Genomic DNA, 14,972 nt, shown 5'->3' on the forward strand with positions numbered 1-14,972 from the left:
ATATAACAAGGGTCGGATCAGACCAGTGGTCCATCTTCTCAAGCATACTGTTTCATACAGCAGCCAACCAGCTGCCCTGGAAGGTCAACAACAAGGCAGAGGCCAAAGTTGCCTTCTTATGCTGCCTCTATATATGTACACTCCCTTAAATCACCATGGCTAACAGCCATTGATGGACCTCTTCCCCATGAATCTATCTGCCTTTTCAAACCATCTATATTCACAGACGTCACTACATCCATTGGCAGTGAATCCCACAACTACTCATTGAGAAAAGCAGCATTTCCTATTGCCCATCAAAATTCATTGTGTTTTAGGATTATGGAAGAGGGAGCTTCCTCTATCCACTTTTTCATTGTCCGTCTTCTGTGCAGTCCCACATGGGACTGCGCACGCGCAGGCCTGCCGACCGGCTATTTTTTTCTATAGCTAACGTCCACTAGGGGGCGCCCAACCGGATAGTGCGCCTGCGCGGACCTTCCCGCCAATATTGTATCCGGTGGGCGCCCCCCACCCTCCAGTTTCTTCTTTGCCGCTGACCGGTAAAGACGTATAGCTCATCCGCTGATCTAAAGAAGAAAGTGAAAGTGTTGAAGATCTCACTCACAGTATCGGTGAGAGTTTGTCTTTCTCAGGCACGATGTCTGAGAAAGCTTTATTCAAAAAATGCACGACGTGCGCTACTAAAATGACCAGGACGGATGGCCATTCCGTCTGCTTGGAATGCCTGGGGGAGACGCATATTGTGGCTAAACGTGTCCATTGCCAAAAGTTTACGCCTAAAGCCAGGGCCGAAAGAAAAGCCAGGCTAGAGGCAATGTTGTGGAAAAGGGCTATGCGGGCTACTAATGGTGCTGAGATGCCTACCAAGCCACGTTCGGTGAGTGGAAAGTCTTCCCGGAGCGCCTCGTCAACGGCGAAATCACCCTCTCTGGGACGCCCTAGATCTACCCCCCCCTCGGATCCGAGCGGGATGTCGGGTCAGACTCACCAACCTTCTAAGTCTCCCAGGACCCCGACTCCGAGCCCCAGAAGTGCTTCGGATCCGACGGTGTCGAGATCGGAGCCGAGGAGGATGGAACCGAAGCCATCAGAGTCGTGGACTTTGGAACCAGTGCGACCTGACCGACCTCCGAGCGAGACTGCACTTTCGGAATCGAGGGGTTCGGATCCAGCGAAGCTTCCAGATTCAGTGGTTCCGGGACACTCCGATTCGACTCAGAGGAAGTGTCCCAGGGTTGAAGACCAGACTGGACCAGTACCCAAGAAAACTAAGAAGAAGAGCAAGCATAAGCATACGACATCAGTACAGACAGAGACCGAGTGGGAGACTTTGGTGATTCCCTCTCGGATCCGATCGCCGTTGTACCATTCATCGGATGGCGAGTGGTATCCCCGAGGAGATTGTTGGTCTGGTTCCCCGTCCCGAGAGGAACGCCGTCGACCTTCGGTGCAGAGCTCTCCCCAACTATGTCACCGCCGCAGGGAGACTATCAGCTCCGATTTTCTTAGACCTCATCGGTCCGGTTCCAACTTATCGGTCCGAGATGACTGGGAGCTTCCGCTTAGTGACTACTCCCGTTTTGACTCACCTCGTCGTGATCAGGGCTACTATCACTCTGAATTCGGCCGTGACCAGAGCCCTAGTCCTCCATCGGATCCATCTCCTGACGAGGTTATTATCGGATCCGGCAGAATCTCCCCCACGGAGGATTTTCGCCTTTATGCGGAGCAGATGCTTAGAATGGCTCGATTGCTGGAGTTGGAGGTTTCTGCAGTTAACCCTAGGCCAAAAGATAAGATTTTGCGCCATATATATTCAGGCAACCCGGCTTCAATCGCTTTTCCTATAGTGGAAGGTTTAGAGGAGGTCATCACCTCAATTTGTGAGAAGCCTGCTTGTGTTCACCCTACTTCTAGGCGTCTGGAGGCCTTATACAAGACACGAGATGATGTCTGCACGTATCTCTTCAACCATCCTTCTCCTTCCTCACTGATTGCGGAGGAGATGCAGTCAAATCAGAGGCAGAGTGTGCATGCTGTACCTGCTCACAAGGAGAGCAGGAAGTTGCACTCTCTAGGGAAGAAGATCTACTCTTCCGCGGCACTGTCGGTAAAAATTGCGAATTATTCCTCCATTATGGGTGCCTAGCAGATCTTCTTGTGGAACCGTATCGCAGTGTTCCTTGACAAGCTTCCAGACGACCAAAAAGTTTTGGCCAAGGTTATTATGGATGAGGCATTGCGCCTTTCTAAACAACAAATTAGTGCTGGTCGAAACACCCTTGAGACCTCATCGAGAGCTTTGGCTTCTGCCGTCGTTCTTAGGAGGCATGCATGGCTGCGTACTACTGCGTTACCTCCACATACTAGGAGCAGGGTCGAGGATATGCCCTTTGAAGGGAAGACTCTTTTTGCGAGCAAGACAGACGAATACCTGTCCCAAAAGCGAAAGGATCGTTTAACAGCCCGGTCCTATGGCATCGCTCACACTAAACCTTCTCAGTTCAACCATCCTCCATATCGTTCCTCGTACTACTACCGGAACCGGAACCAGAGGTACCAGCCGTATCCTCCTTATGGCTCCTTCAGACAACCCCACCAGCAGTCGGGGTCTTTCCAGCGACGCAGATCCAATTATCGTCTGCGACAGAGTCGTCGGAGTCCAGCTGAGAAAGAACCGGCTCCACCACCTAAGCAATTCTGACTAGCCGGGGATCAGGCTGTGGTCTTTGGAGACCGTTTGGCTGAGTTTTATGTGTCCTGGGTAGAGATCCAGTCTTACAATTGGGTTCTTGATGTTATAAAGTTGGGTTATAAAATTGAATTTGAAGTTTATCCGGAGTTGTCTCTCCCTGATTTCTTGTTTGACTCTGATTCACAGAAGCTCCAGGCAGCTGTTCAGGCCCTAGGTCAGAAAGGGGCTATTACGGAGGTCCCTCTGGGGGAATCTCTCCTTGGTTTCTACTCCAGGATGTTCGTAGTTGACAAAAAGGATGGGGGAGTTCGCCCCGTTTTGGACCTTAGGGGACTCAATAAATCAGTGAAACCTAGGAAGTTTAGAATGTTGACCTTGCAGATGGTCCTACAGCTGATGCCGGATAACATGTGGTTCGCTGTATTGGACCTCAAGGATGCCTACTTCCATGTTTCCATTCACCCGGAGCATAGGAAGTTCCTGAGGTTTTTGTGTAATGGTAAAGTGTTTCAGTACCAGGTCCTGCCCTTTGGGCTTTCCTCTGCACCTAGAGTCTTCACTAAATGCATGGCTCCTGTGGTGGCATTCCTGAGACGTCAGGGATGTTCTATTTTTCTGTACTTGGACGATTGGCTCCTGGCTGCCCCATCATCAGACCTCTTGGTTGAGCAGGTTAACCTTGTGGTGCGCACTTGTGCGCACCTGGGCCTTTTGGTTAACTTTCAGAAATCAGTTTTAGTTCCCTCCCAGAGGGTGTCCTTCATAGGCATGGTTTTGGACGGAACGCTGAATAAAGGGGTCCTTCCCACGGAACGTGTCTTCCGTATCAGGCGCCTAGTGGAGTGTTTTTCTAGGTGCCGCTTTCAGTCGGCTAGGGCTATTCAAATGCTGTTAGGCCTCATGGCATCTGCCACAGCTGTAACTCCTATGGCTAGGTTACATATGAGACCACTTCAATTGTGGTTTCTTTCAGTCCATGACGTTCTTTTGGCCCCTCAGTCCAGGAAGTATTCTATCCCTCGTAGGGTCATTCACTCCCTGAAGTGGTGGCTTTCTGAAGATAACCTTCTTAAAGGGGTTAGTTTTGGAACGCTGCAGTGTCAGGTCACTGTTTCTACGGATGCCAGCACTGTCGGTTGGGGCGCTCAGTGCAGACATCTCCGGGCACATGGGACTTGGTCTGATCAGGGGAAGTGTTTCCATATTAATATGTTGGAGCTGTTGGCTGTCCGTTTTGCCCTTATCGCTTTTTCAGATATGCTCCAAAACAAGACGGTACAAATTCTCACAGACAATTGCACAACCATGTTCTATTTGAACAAACAAGGGAGCACCACTTCCCAACTCCTCTGCGAAGAGACTATGCGAATTTGGGAATGGGCATTACCCAGGGGCATTTGGTTACAGGCGGTTCATATTCCGGGGACCACGAACGTGGTCGCGGACAAGCTCAGTCGTCTCAAGTCCGACAACCACGAGTGGACAGTAGCAGACTCCGCGTTGAACGGCCTGTTCGAGACTTGGGGGTTCCCCGAAGTGGACCTGTTTGCATCGGAGATCAACAGAAAAGTCTCACCATATTGCTCCCGGGGAGGTCTGGGTCTGGGCTCCTTAGGGGACGCTTTCCAGATCGCTTGGACGGGAGCTCTCTTTTATGCCTTCCCTCCCTTTCCACTGATTGCCAGGACGGTCAGCAAGATCCTCCGGGAGGGTTCCCGTGTGATTCTTCTCACACCCTTTTGGCCTCGTCAGCCATGGTTTCAACTAGTGATGCAGCTATCTCAGGGTGTATATTATCATTTCGATCTAGTTCCCAATCTCCTTTCCTACAGGGGAGTGCTGTATCATGATTTACCCAAACTGAAGCTGACAGCTTGGTTTATTCAGGGTTCCCCGGATTGTCTGACAGGGTTACAGAAGTTTTAGTTAATGCCAGGCGAGATAGCACCCGTAAATCTTATACAGCTAAATGGAAACGTTTTGAATGTTGGGCTGCTGAAACTGGGATAGATGTTTGGAACTGCCAGTTGGGTGCCATTTTCGACTTTCTTTTGACACTCAAAGATGGAGGTCTGTCTAATTCGTCAGTAAAAGTTTATTTAGCTGCCATCTCTGCCTTTCATGCCAGGATTGATGGTCGGACTGTTTTCTCCCATAGCTTGTCCAAGTCCTTCCTTAAGGGGTTACAGAATATGTTCCCTCCAGTGAGGGAGATCGTACCTCAATGGTCACTTAACTTAGTATTGGTTGCTCTTATGAAAGCGCCTTTTGAGCCTTTGGCATCATGTGCTTTGAAGTTTTTGTCTTTCAAGGTTTCCTTTTTGGTGGCCATTACTTCGGCCCATAGGGTCAGTGAACTAGCAGCTCTTAGACAAGATCCCCCTTTTCTGAAAGTACATCCTAATAAGGTGGTTCTTCGGCCGGATCTTAAGTTTCGGCCTAAGGTTGCTTCCCAGTTTCACACTTCTCAGGACATCATTCTACCTGTGTTCTTTCCTTCCCCTTCAGATAGTTCGGAAAAGGCCTTGCATTCACTGGATGTGCGTAGAGCAGTCCTTTTCTACCTTCAGAGAACTAAGCCTTTTAGGAAGGTTAATAGTTTTTTTGTGTGTTATTCGGGGTCTTGCAAAGGAAAAGCAGCCACTCCTCAGTCTATTTCCCGGTGGGTTACGATGGCTGTGAAGGCTTGTTATGCACATTCTAAGGTTGACTGTCCTTTGGATGTTCGAGCACATTCCACTAGGGCTCAGGCATCATCGGCAGCTTTTTTGAAGGGTGTTCCTATCCAGGATATTTGCAGAGCGGCTACGTGGTCCTCTTCGTAGACCTTCGCCAAGCACTACACCTTGGATACGATGGAGCGCAAGGAGGCAGCTGTTGGTCGAGCGGTCCTACAGTCGCTTTTTGCATAGGAAGCATGCCCTCCTCCAAGGTAAGCTGCTTGCTAGTCTCCCATGTGGGACTGCACAGAAGACGGACAATGAAAACAGAGTTTCGCTTACCGTAACTGCTGTTCATTGACGTCTTCTGTGCAGGCACACATACCTTCCCTCCTGCCCCGCTATGCTTCCTCCAGTTGTAAAAATAATAATAATATAAAAATAACATTATTGGAGGTCGGTGGCACAGGAGAAACTGGAGGGTGGGGGGCGCCCACCGGATACAATATTGGCGGGAAGGTCCGCGCAGGCGCACTATCCGGTTGGGCGCCCCCTAGTGGACGTTAGCTATAGAAAAAAATAGCCGGTCGGCAGGCCTGTGCGTGCGCAGTCCCATGTGTGCCTGCACAGAAGACGTCAATGAACAGCAGTTACGGTAAGCGAAACTCTGTTTTCTGCCCCATGTATACTTTTATAAACCTCAGTTATGTCCCCCTTTAGCCTTATTTTTTCCTAGAAACGCTCAAGATTCTTCAGCCTTTCCTCATAGGAAAGGTGGTTCAACCCCTTAGTCAATGGATGCTCCAGCATGGGAAACTCACAGAAGCAGCGAACACAGACCCATTAGAACAATGTTACAAATGCCTCCTCTACCATTATTCCATCCACACATCATTCTGTTTCCAGGAACACATTCCCACCATTATAGGAGGTACTCCTTTATCTAGCAACACAAGCATTTAAAAAAGGAAGGGGGAAGGAACAATTAATCTTATCCTATCCACTACAATTGCAAGAGGACAAGAATCAGATGCTAGCTTTCCAGCATTATGCTTATGCCCAAAGGCTTGTTTTTAATGGTTTGGGTTTTTTTAAATAATGTAATTTTTTAATTGTAAGTCACTTTTTAGCAGGATTCTGATGAGGTGGTATAGCCATGATCTAAATAAATAAATAAAATAACTCATGAGGAATTTCTTAATATATTTATTAAGTGCTTTTCTGTTGGAATTGTTCAGTCACAATAAATGCAAACAGAAACCAGTTAAAACATTCAAAGCCATAAATAAACACATAAGATTATGTGTTGGCAAAAAGCCAAAGCAACTTCTAAGCATCCAATCCTTGCAGCACCCTGCTCTCTATGACAGGCAGACCCTGACTGGGAAGAAGTTCCATCAGGAGGGTACCACAGGCTAAAAATCTAGACTCCAAACTTCCTAACTCGTACCCAAAGGATGGCAAGGAACATATAGGAGGCAGTGTTGTGTTCTGTTATGTCTTGTGAGCCAGGTGATTTATGTCTACCATCCATATGCACTGAGTCAGAAAAATATTAATATATAAAACATGAATGTTAATATATTAATATACTGAATCTAAAGTGTAAACATTAGTATGCAGACAGAATTAAGATTTCTGAAAACTTTTGGACAATGTGGGGTAGGACTGCAAACCCTGCTGGGGTGTCATGTGTGCTGTTTGCCATCACTGTGTGTTCCTGTTTTGTATCTGTGCAGGTGGTGATTAAACAGGGAGACCTTGGAGCATGACCACTAGTCGCTGCCACTTAGCCCAGTCACCAGTTCCAGCCTGGCTCACAGAGCATCCTGCCTCAGGCAAGATATCTGACCTGGGAGTCTGCCTCACACAGATGGATGCTGTGCTAAGGACTGCTCAACCTGTCTCCCCATGGGCCCTGGGAGCAGCTCGCAAAGGCACAGGATGACAGAGTTGGCAACTCACTTCATCGGGACCCCTTCTTGATTTGCTGCTCAATAAAGTCTGGGGTGTTTTGCTACTGTTTCTGTTTGTTTGTGACCAGATGAGACAAGTTCCACATGGCTTCTCCTTAGGGCTGCCCCTTCACATGCCTGAGAATGTGGGCTCTGACTCAGGGATGGCCGTGCTGTGATAGCTATGGTTGATCTTTCTGGTCCTGCTGGACCTTTTTTCAGCTGCAAAACATAGCAGAGGGGATGGGAACCCACATATTGGTCCCCCACCCCCCCTCTCCCTCCACACTGCTGTAAACTATGGGTAGCATGCTTGGGGAACAAACTGATGGATGGTGCAGGTTGTGTGCGGCTTCACTGAAAGGTGGGTCTTTAGGTCCCACACTCTCCCACAGCACTGACAGCCATACAGCTTGTCTGTAGATGGGAGGGGAACCCATGGCAGATTCAAATAAGCTTCTGCCATGGGTAGAGGGTTGTGTGTGGAGTGATTCCTAGCCAAACTGATGGGTCTCCAGGGTGGATTGTTGACTGAGCTGCTCTGTTCCTTCTTTGGTGATTTGTAGTAGTAAAATGTCAACTCCAAAACCTCTGCCTGCCTCTGATCCCTCCCTTTATGGGGATCAGACCAGGAGCCGTTGTGATGCTATCCCTTGCCTTTCCACTGAGCCATGCCAGCCTGAGCAATATTCTCTGTCTGGCCCATTGTGGCTGGTGGTGACTTCAGGGCGGCATTGGGGTGTTGCCTCCTTTGAACCTAACCTCTTAGCCCAGTGGATAGGATACTGGTCTTGGTGTGGGGGTGGCATGGGATTGTGGCTGTCTTTTTATACCTTTATTTTTTTTTTTAATAAAGATTTTTATTATTAACAACAAGTCATAACAATATCAACTGCAGGAGAACATACCAGATCACAATACACAAAACAATTTCCATAGTACAACCAGGACAGAAGAAACTATTTCCAGTACATATATTCTTTCTAACATACATTACACTGTCTGCGAAAGCACAGGAAAGGGTATTAGTTGAACTACATCTCATGAGCAAGCTAACACGACTACTCTAGTATCACAATGGCCCCCCGACCTCACACTTCTGGTTGTATGATTTCCTGAAAAGGCAGCTGCGATGTTAACAACTCATTTTTGGCTAGATGATCCAAGAAAGGGAACCACTTGGCAGCAAAGTCAGAAGATTTCATTGGGTTTGTAATAAGTTGTACTCTGTCAGTTATTTTTTCCATTATAAGATGGTCCCACACCATCCTGTACCACATGTGCAGGCCCGGGGGGACAGGTGACTTCCATTTGATTGCAATCGCATTCTTGGCAGCGTTCAGGAGTGTGCGTATTAAGTCCCTCCTGTGGTGTGGTATAGTGGAATCAGTCCAGATATCCAGAAAGATTAGTACAGGGCTAGGTGGGATAACATGGGAGGTGATAATTGTGATTTCATTGAGAACCGTGCGCCAAAATCCTTGAATTGACTGGCATCCCCACCATACATGTATAAAGGTCCCCTGTTCACCGCAACCTTTCCAGCAAAGAGGGGACCGTTTGGGATATATTCTCGCCAACTGATGAGGGGTAAGATACCATCTGTGAAGAATTTTGTAATTTTGCAATTTGGTATTGATGACCGGGGTGCTTAATAATTTCGAGGACCAAACTCGCTCCCAATCAGATTGGGAGATGTCAGCCCCACAATCTAGTTGCCATTTATCTTTCAGTGTCACATTCTGTTTAGTATGGGAGTTTATCAGCAAGTTGTAGATTTTGGACAGAAGTCCTTTGCGGGTGAGTGAGTCGGGTTCAAGAATCATCTCAAACTCCGTCCTAGACTTGGAAAAGACTTGCCTTATCTCCAGGCTTTGCACAAAGTAGGTTAACTGAAAATAGAGGTACCACGGAACTTCCCTACCTAATTTGCGGGCTAGCTCTACCCTGTTTAAGATGCCAGAATTAGATGCTATATCTATCAACCTTTTGTTCCGAAGGCTCTCCCAGGATGCTGAGACAGTGCTAGTATCTCGAGGCGGTATCCCGTCATGCGAGGTCACTAGTGAGAATCTAGAGATTTTAGGGATCAGTTCAGACTTATGCTTGTCCCATAGCTTCAAAAGTGCCTTGAGGAAGATGTTCCCGCTCGATGAGGCGGGGCGGTGGGCGGTATGGGTCCAGAACAGCTCGCTAATCGTGAGGGTTTGATGTTGCGGATGCATAACATCCATCCAGTCAAAGTGTGTGTTGTGATGCAGGATTTGAGCTATATCCGTCAGCCTAGCTGCCGTGTAGTACATACCAATGTCAGGGAAGTTGAATTCCCCAGTACAGCGTTTGGTCCTCAAGATCTTGAAAGCTATTCTGGGACGCTTATGATCCCAAAGAAACCTATTAAGGGATGCTTGCCATTGTCCCAGTACGTGATGGGGGATATCTATTGGGATCATTCGGAAAAGGAATATTAGTTTTGGAAGGATGAAGGATTTAATCAAATTGTATCTCTCAAACCAAGATAACGTTTGTTTGTTCCATTTGAATATTGCGCTCTTAATGTCTTTCATTATCAGTTGGTGATTCATTCGGAGCAGGTGATCTGGGTTCTGGGGGATATTGATGCCTAAGTAATGTAGGTGAGATGGAGCCCAATGGTACGGGAAGAGCCGTCTGATCTTGCTACTCATCGGATCGGGCAGATTTATGGGGAGTAGGCTCGACTTGTTCTTGTTAACCTTTAGCCCTGAGATTAGCTCAAATTGATCTAGTTCTTCGTGGAGGTGCTTTAGAGAGTTCAAAGGATGAGAAACAGCAAGATGTCATCTGCGAAGAGACATAATTTAAAAGTGTTGTTATTGATTTTTATACCGTGGATGTGCTCATTGGATCGTATAGCTTCAGCTAGGGGCTCGACCGCTAGAGCAAAGAGGATGGGGGATAGAGGACAGCCTTGGCGAGTGCCCCTGTAAAGGGTGAGCGAATGTGAGGAGACACCATTGGTTTTAATTTTTGCCCGAGGACAGTCGTAGATGGCTTGAATTACCTGTTTAAAGTCAGAACCAAAATTCATGAGGGACAGAAGCTCTTGTAGGTAGGTGATCTCAAGAGAGTCAAATGCCTTTTCTACATCTAGGGATAGGAACAGTAGTTGTTGATTGTAATGCTTACTATAAGATAAGATATTTAGGGCTTTATAAATGTTTTCTGAAATATCCCTATCGGGGATAAAGCCAATTTGATCTCTACCAATATAGTGCCCTACAAAGGAATTTAGCCTTTTTGCCAGAATCGAAGTGAAGATTTTGTAGTCCACATTTAAAAGTGATATCGGCCGATATGAGCCAGGGTTTGAAAGATCCTTGCCCTCCTTGGGGATTAAGGTGATGTTTGCTTCTGACCACGTCCCGGGTAAGGTGCCTAACATAAAGATGTCATTACAAGCTAAAAGCAAGGGCTGATGCAATAAAGCCGCGAATTTCTGATAGAATTCTACTGGGAAGCCATCAGGCCCCGAGGCCTTATTACATTTCAAGCCTTTGATGGCTTCGAGGAGTTCAACGTTGGAGACAGGACTGCCCATTATCACTTTGTGGGCTTCCGCTAATTTTTTAATGTTTTCGCGTTTGGAGAGATAAAGTTTGATTTTCTCTTTGTCTGGTTTGGTTGATGAGTACAATTTGGCATAAAAATCTCTAAACACTTTTACTATTTCAGTAGGACTAGTGAGTACCCGATTACTAGAGTCTTTGATAAGCCTGATATGCCTGTTAATCTTTTTGTCTTTTACTTTCCATGATAGGTACCTTAAAGATTTAGAAGAGTGGTACCAGTATTTTTGCTTTAAGTATAAAAGATTTTTCTGGACTTGCTGCGTTTCTAGTGCCTCTAGTGATTTGCGCTCATGCAGTAGCTGTTTATAAACTCGTTTACTACCATTTCTTTTATGTAAACATTCTAGATTGCTAATTTTGTCCATCAGGGATTGTTTCTGCTGTGTTTTAACCTTATATAGAGACGCTGAAAGCGCTATCAATCTCCCTCGCAGCACAGCTTTGAGTGCATCCCACACCATTTGGGCTGAAGTTTGTCCTGTTTGGTTGTCCTCTAAATATTGTTTAATATATTGTTCTATTGTTTCAGTGGTTTTATCGCTAAGTAAGAGGTTTTTATTAAAGGTCCAGTACTTTTCCTTAGGATATTCAGAAGCTAGGCATACCCTACAGTCCACCCAAGCATGATCTGAATATTCTATGCTACCTATCTCCGAGTGGCTCACCTTATCAGCAAGGTCTGTTGACATATGAATGTAATCGATTCTCGTGCATACATCGTGTCGGGAGGAGTAATAGGTGTAATCCCTAAGCAATCTATTTTTCTCCCGCCAGATATCAGTTAGGTGGAAGTGATTGAAGAGTGATAATAGTTTCGAGTCAGAAGACTCAGCGTTAAGTTTCTGTTTGGGCTTAGTGGTGGTGCGGTTAAATGATGATTTATCCAGTTTATAGTTCACTATATAGTTTAGGTCCCCACCGATTATCATTGGTCCCTCCTGAAAGTCTTGTAATTTCTGTAAAGTGTCCGTTAAGAAATCTATCTGGCTTGCGTTGGGTGCGTAAAGTGAGGCTAAGGTAACCATCTGATCATTCAGCAAGCCTTTGATGAATATGTATCTTCCCCTTGGATCTTTTAGACTAGCCCTGTGCACAAACTGATTTTGTTTAGATAGCAGTATCGCCACCCCTCGAGCCTTCGAGGAGCCCTTCGCATGAAACTGCATTTTAATCCAGGGGGCTTTGAGTTTGTCATCGTACAATGCATGTAGATGAGTTTCCTGAATCATAACAACATCAGCATTGAGTTTTGCCAATTTTGACAGCACCCGTTTCCTTTTTACAAGATTGTTGAGCCCTCTTAAATTTTGGGTGACAATATGTAGTCCGGTTTGCGCAGCCATTGCCAATTAGCTTTGGTACCCCTTAGGAGAAGTGTGAGGTTGTGTAGGCCAAAGTGATACTATCGGAGTATTACAAGCTATTAGGTTGCGCTTATTGACCCAAGTAGTTCAATGTAGCAAAAGAAGGGAAAGTAGGTAAAGCAATACGTTGTCAACACCAGTGCAGAACACCGTTGTGACAATCAGGTTTCACTTAACAATTTAAATATAAGGAGAAACTATTATACCTTAAGCTCTACTATATAGCATCATAACTTGAGAAAACAGTAGTAGATCGTTCCAATTGTCAGGTAACACACCAAACAGCTATTGTTAGACAAGCACCCTCCCAACCCGTTCACGCAATAGGAATCACAAAACAATTCATAGACTGCAGATTGTAAAGTAAACTCCCTCAATATAAGACAATCCCACCCCCCTCTGTCAATCAGGATAATTAAAATTGATTTAAAATAAATATTGGATTAATTAATGCAACACCAAATTTCTTTTCCTGTACCTATATGTAAAGCTTTATATTCCCTATTGAATATTCAGTCTGATGTGTACTAGAAAATTGATAGAAGAGCCCGTGAGTGATTCCTTATGAGATTAAGTTAATACGTGTATATATGTATATAGTGCCTTCAATGATAATCAATAAGTGATGGTCACTCAGAAATCAATTAGTGTTAGTGCTCCTTTTTTCCCAAATCATTCAGAGACAATACACAATGAATTAAACCCGTTCAAGAACAGACACCCCCCTCCCCCTCCCCTTGTTTAATCAGGATAGTTCAAATTGATTGGAAATAAATACTAAAATAGTGGATAAAACCCCCAATTTTTTTCCTTCTACTAATTTTGAGATGCCCTGCAAATATCTAGAAGGTAGTCAATCACTTAGGATATAATTAATCAGTTGGAGAAACTATTGGCTTTTCCCTACAGGAACTCTGAATACTTAATTATGTGTCTCTAGTGCCCCATATGTTCATCAATAAAAGTCAATCCCACAAATTTTAATTATTACTAAGAAGACTTCCTATTTCCTCCTCCCTTCTTCTGTTTTGATATATATTTAATAAATTAATCAGATACCTTATATAAGTAAAGGATTTTATATCAGGGGTAATTGATATAGAAAGAGTGGGATTAATCAGTTAGGAAAGGGAAAATCTCAGCTAGGCTTGCAACCACAGAAGAAGCTCCCCTCCCATACGATCAATCACTATAATACCAACTGGGCTATTTGATTGATGGGATAATAGAGGTAAAAGCAAATAAAACTTCACTAAAGAAGTAAAATTTATCCCGTTGCTAGGCAGTCTTCAGAAGCTCAGAGAAAAGAGAGCTCCTCTGAGCCTCGGTTACAGACCAATAGAAAGGACTGCGTGTGTGGAGGAGCCGAATAAAACAAAAAGCCCCTCATTCAATCCCACCCCACCCCCTTTTAACTGTGAACGGTTACTAAGTGCTTTAAACATTCCACTCCAAGCAAAAATGACATTCAGAACAGCTTTTTTTTCTCGGTTAAGTATCACGGGCGGCAATCTTGCTGGTCTTCTGTGGCGATAGGGGCATGCTGCGCTTCCTCCTCTGTGTGCCCACTTCAGTTTCCATGGCGATTTCGATTCCTAGTTCCTGCATGAAGCGGCGACCCTCGTCAGGTGTGGAGATGAAGTGAATTTGTCCATTGATACTAACTTGAAGCATGGAGAGGCGGGTCCAGCTGTAATCAATTTGGGCAGCTCTGAGACCTTCCGTTACACTTTTAAATTGCCGTCTTTTTCCCAGTATTTCAGAGGGAAGATCAGTAAAGACATTGATCTTTGCTCCTTTTTATGTCAGAAATCTTTTCATTCTGGCCGTTTCTAGGATTTTTTTCCTTATTTTCCAGTCAGCAAACATCGCCACCACATCCCTCGGCCCCTTCCGCCTCTCGTTATTTTTGGCGCCAATTCTATATGCTTTAGTAATGGCTATGGGTGAGTCTTCCTGCAACTGAAGCTCATTTGCCAGCCAGTCAGAGAGAAAGGCAGAAAGATCCATGCCATTTGTAAAATCCTCCTCCAGCCCTCTGAATTTCAAATTGGAGCTCCGTAGCTGGAATTCAATGTCAAGGATTTTGCTTTGGACTTTGCTGTTCTCAGACTGGAGGAGCTTAACGTCGTCTTTTAAAGCTGCCGTCTGGGTCAGGCCTTGGTCCGTCCTCTGAGCTACAGCCTCCATTACCAGTTTAATTTCGTTAATTTGTTTAGAGATTGGTTCCATCACGAGTGAGAGTCGATCAGCAAAGCTAGCTTCGACCTCTTTTAGCAACGCTTTCATGGCTGGGTCATAAGCTACGGCCGGTGGCTTTCGCGCCTCAGCCGAGTTTCCCGCGGCCGCCATATTAGCCCTCACCCCCTCTGCTTCTCCCTCAGTACTCTCCGCCTGAGAGCTCGGGAAATAATTTTGTAGGCTTTTAACTGCCTTGGTATTTTGTTTCTTGAATGTCTGGTCTTGCTTACCCTTCATGTCAATTTCAGCAGAACGAAGTAGAATGTGTTTTATTAGGGGTCTGGGGTGGAATCGATACGGAGCTTCAGCACAACGCGTCCATCCCGTTCAGAGCCGACGCCACGCCCCCTTTTATTTTTGATGTAAGAGTGTGTGAGCCTTGGAGTAGAGATATTTGCACATGGGCAAACTTTTGCTGCCCGTTGGGCTCTTGATGGGGAAGT

General features: G+C 45.7%; 1 long non-coding RNA gene across 2 annotated transcripts in view; it reads left to right on the top strand.

Moving 5' to 3' along the window:
* LOC129335211 (uncharacterized) overlaps positions 1-7,381 on the top strand; it is a 61,996-nt gene extending 54,615 nt beyond the window's left edge. For both annotated transcript variants that reach the window (XR_008597574.1, XR_008597573.1), the window contains one exon: positions 7,098-7,381. This is a non-coding gene — a long non-coding RNA (uncharacterized LOC129335211). The remainder of the gene's footprint in view (positions 1-7,097) is intronic.
* The last annotated feature ends 7,591 nt before the right edge of the window (positions 7,382-14,972 follow it).

The sequence above is a fragment of the Eublepharis macularius genome, chromosome 8 (assembly GCF_028583425.1).
Source record: "Eublepharis macularius isolate TG4126 chromosome 8, MPM_Emac_v1.0, whole genome shotgun sequence".
Taxonomy (NCBI): Eukaryota; Metazoa; Chordata; class Lepidosauria; order Squamata; family Eublepharidae; genus Eublepharis; species Eublepharis macularius.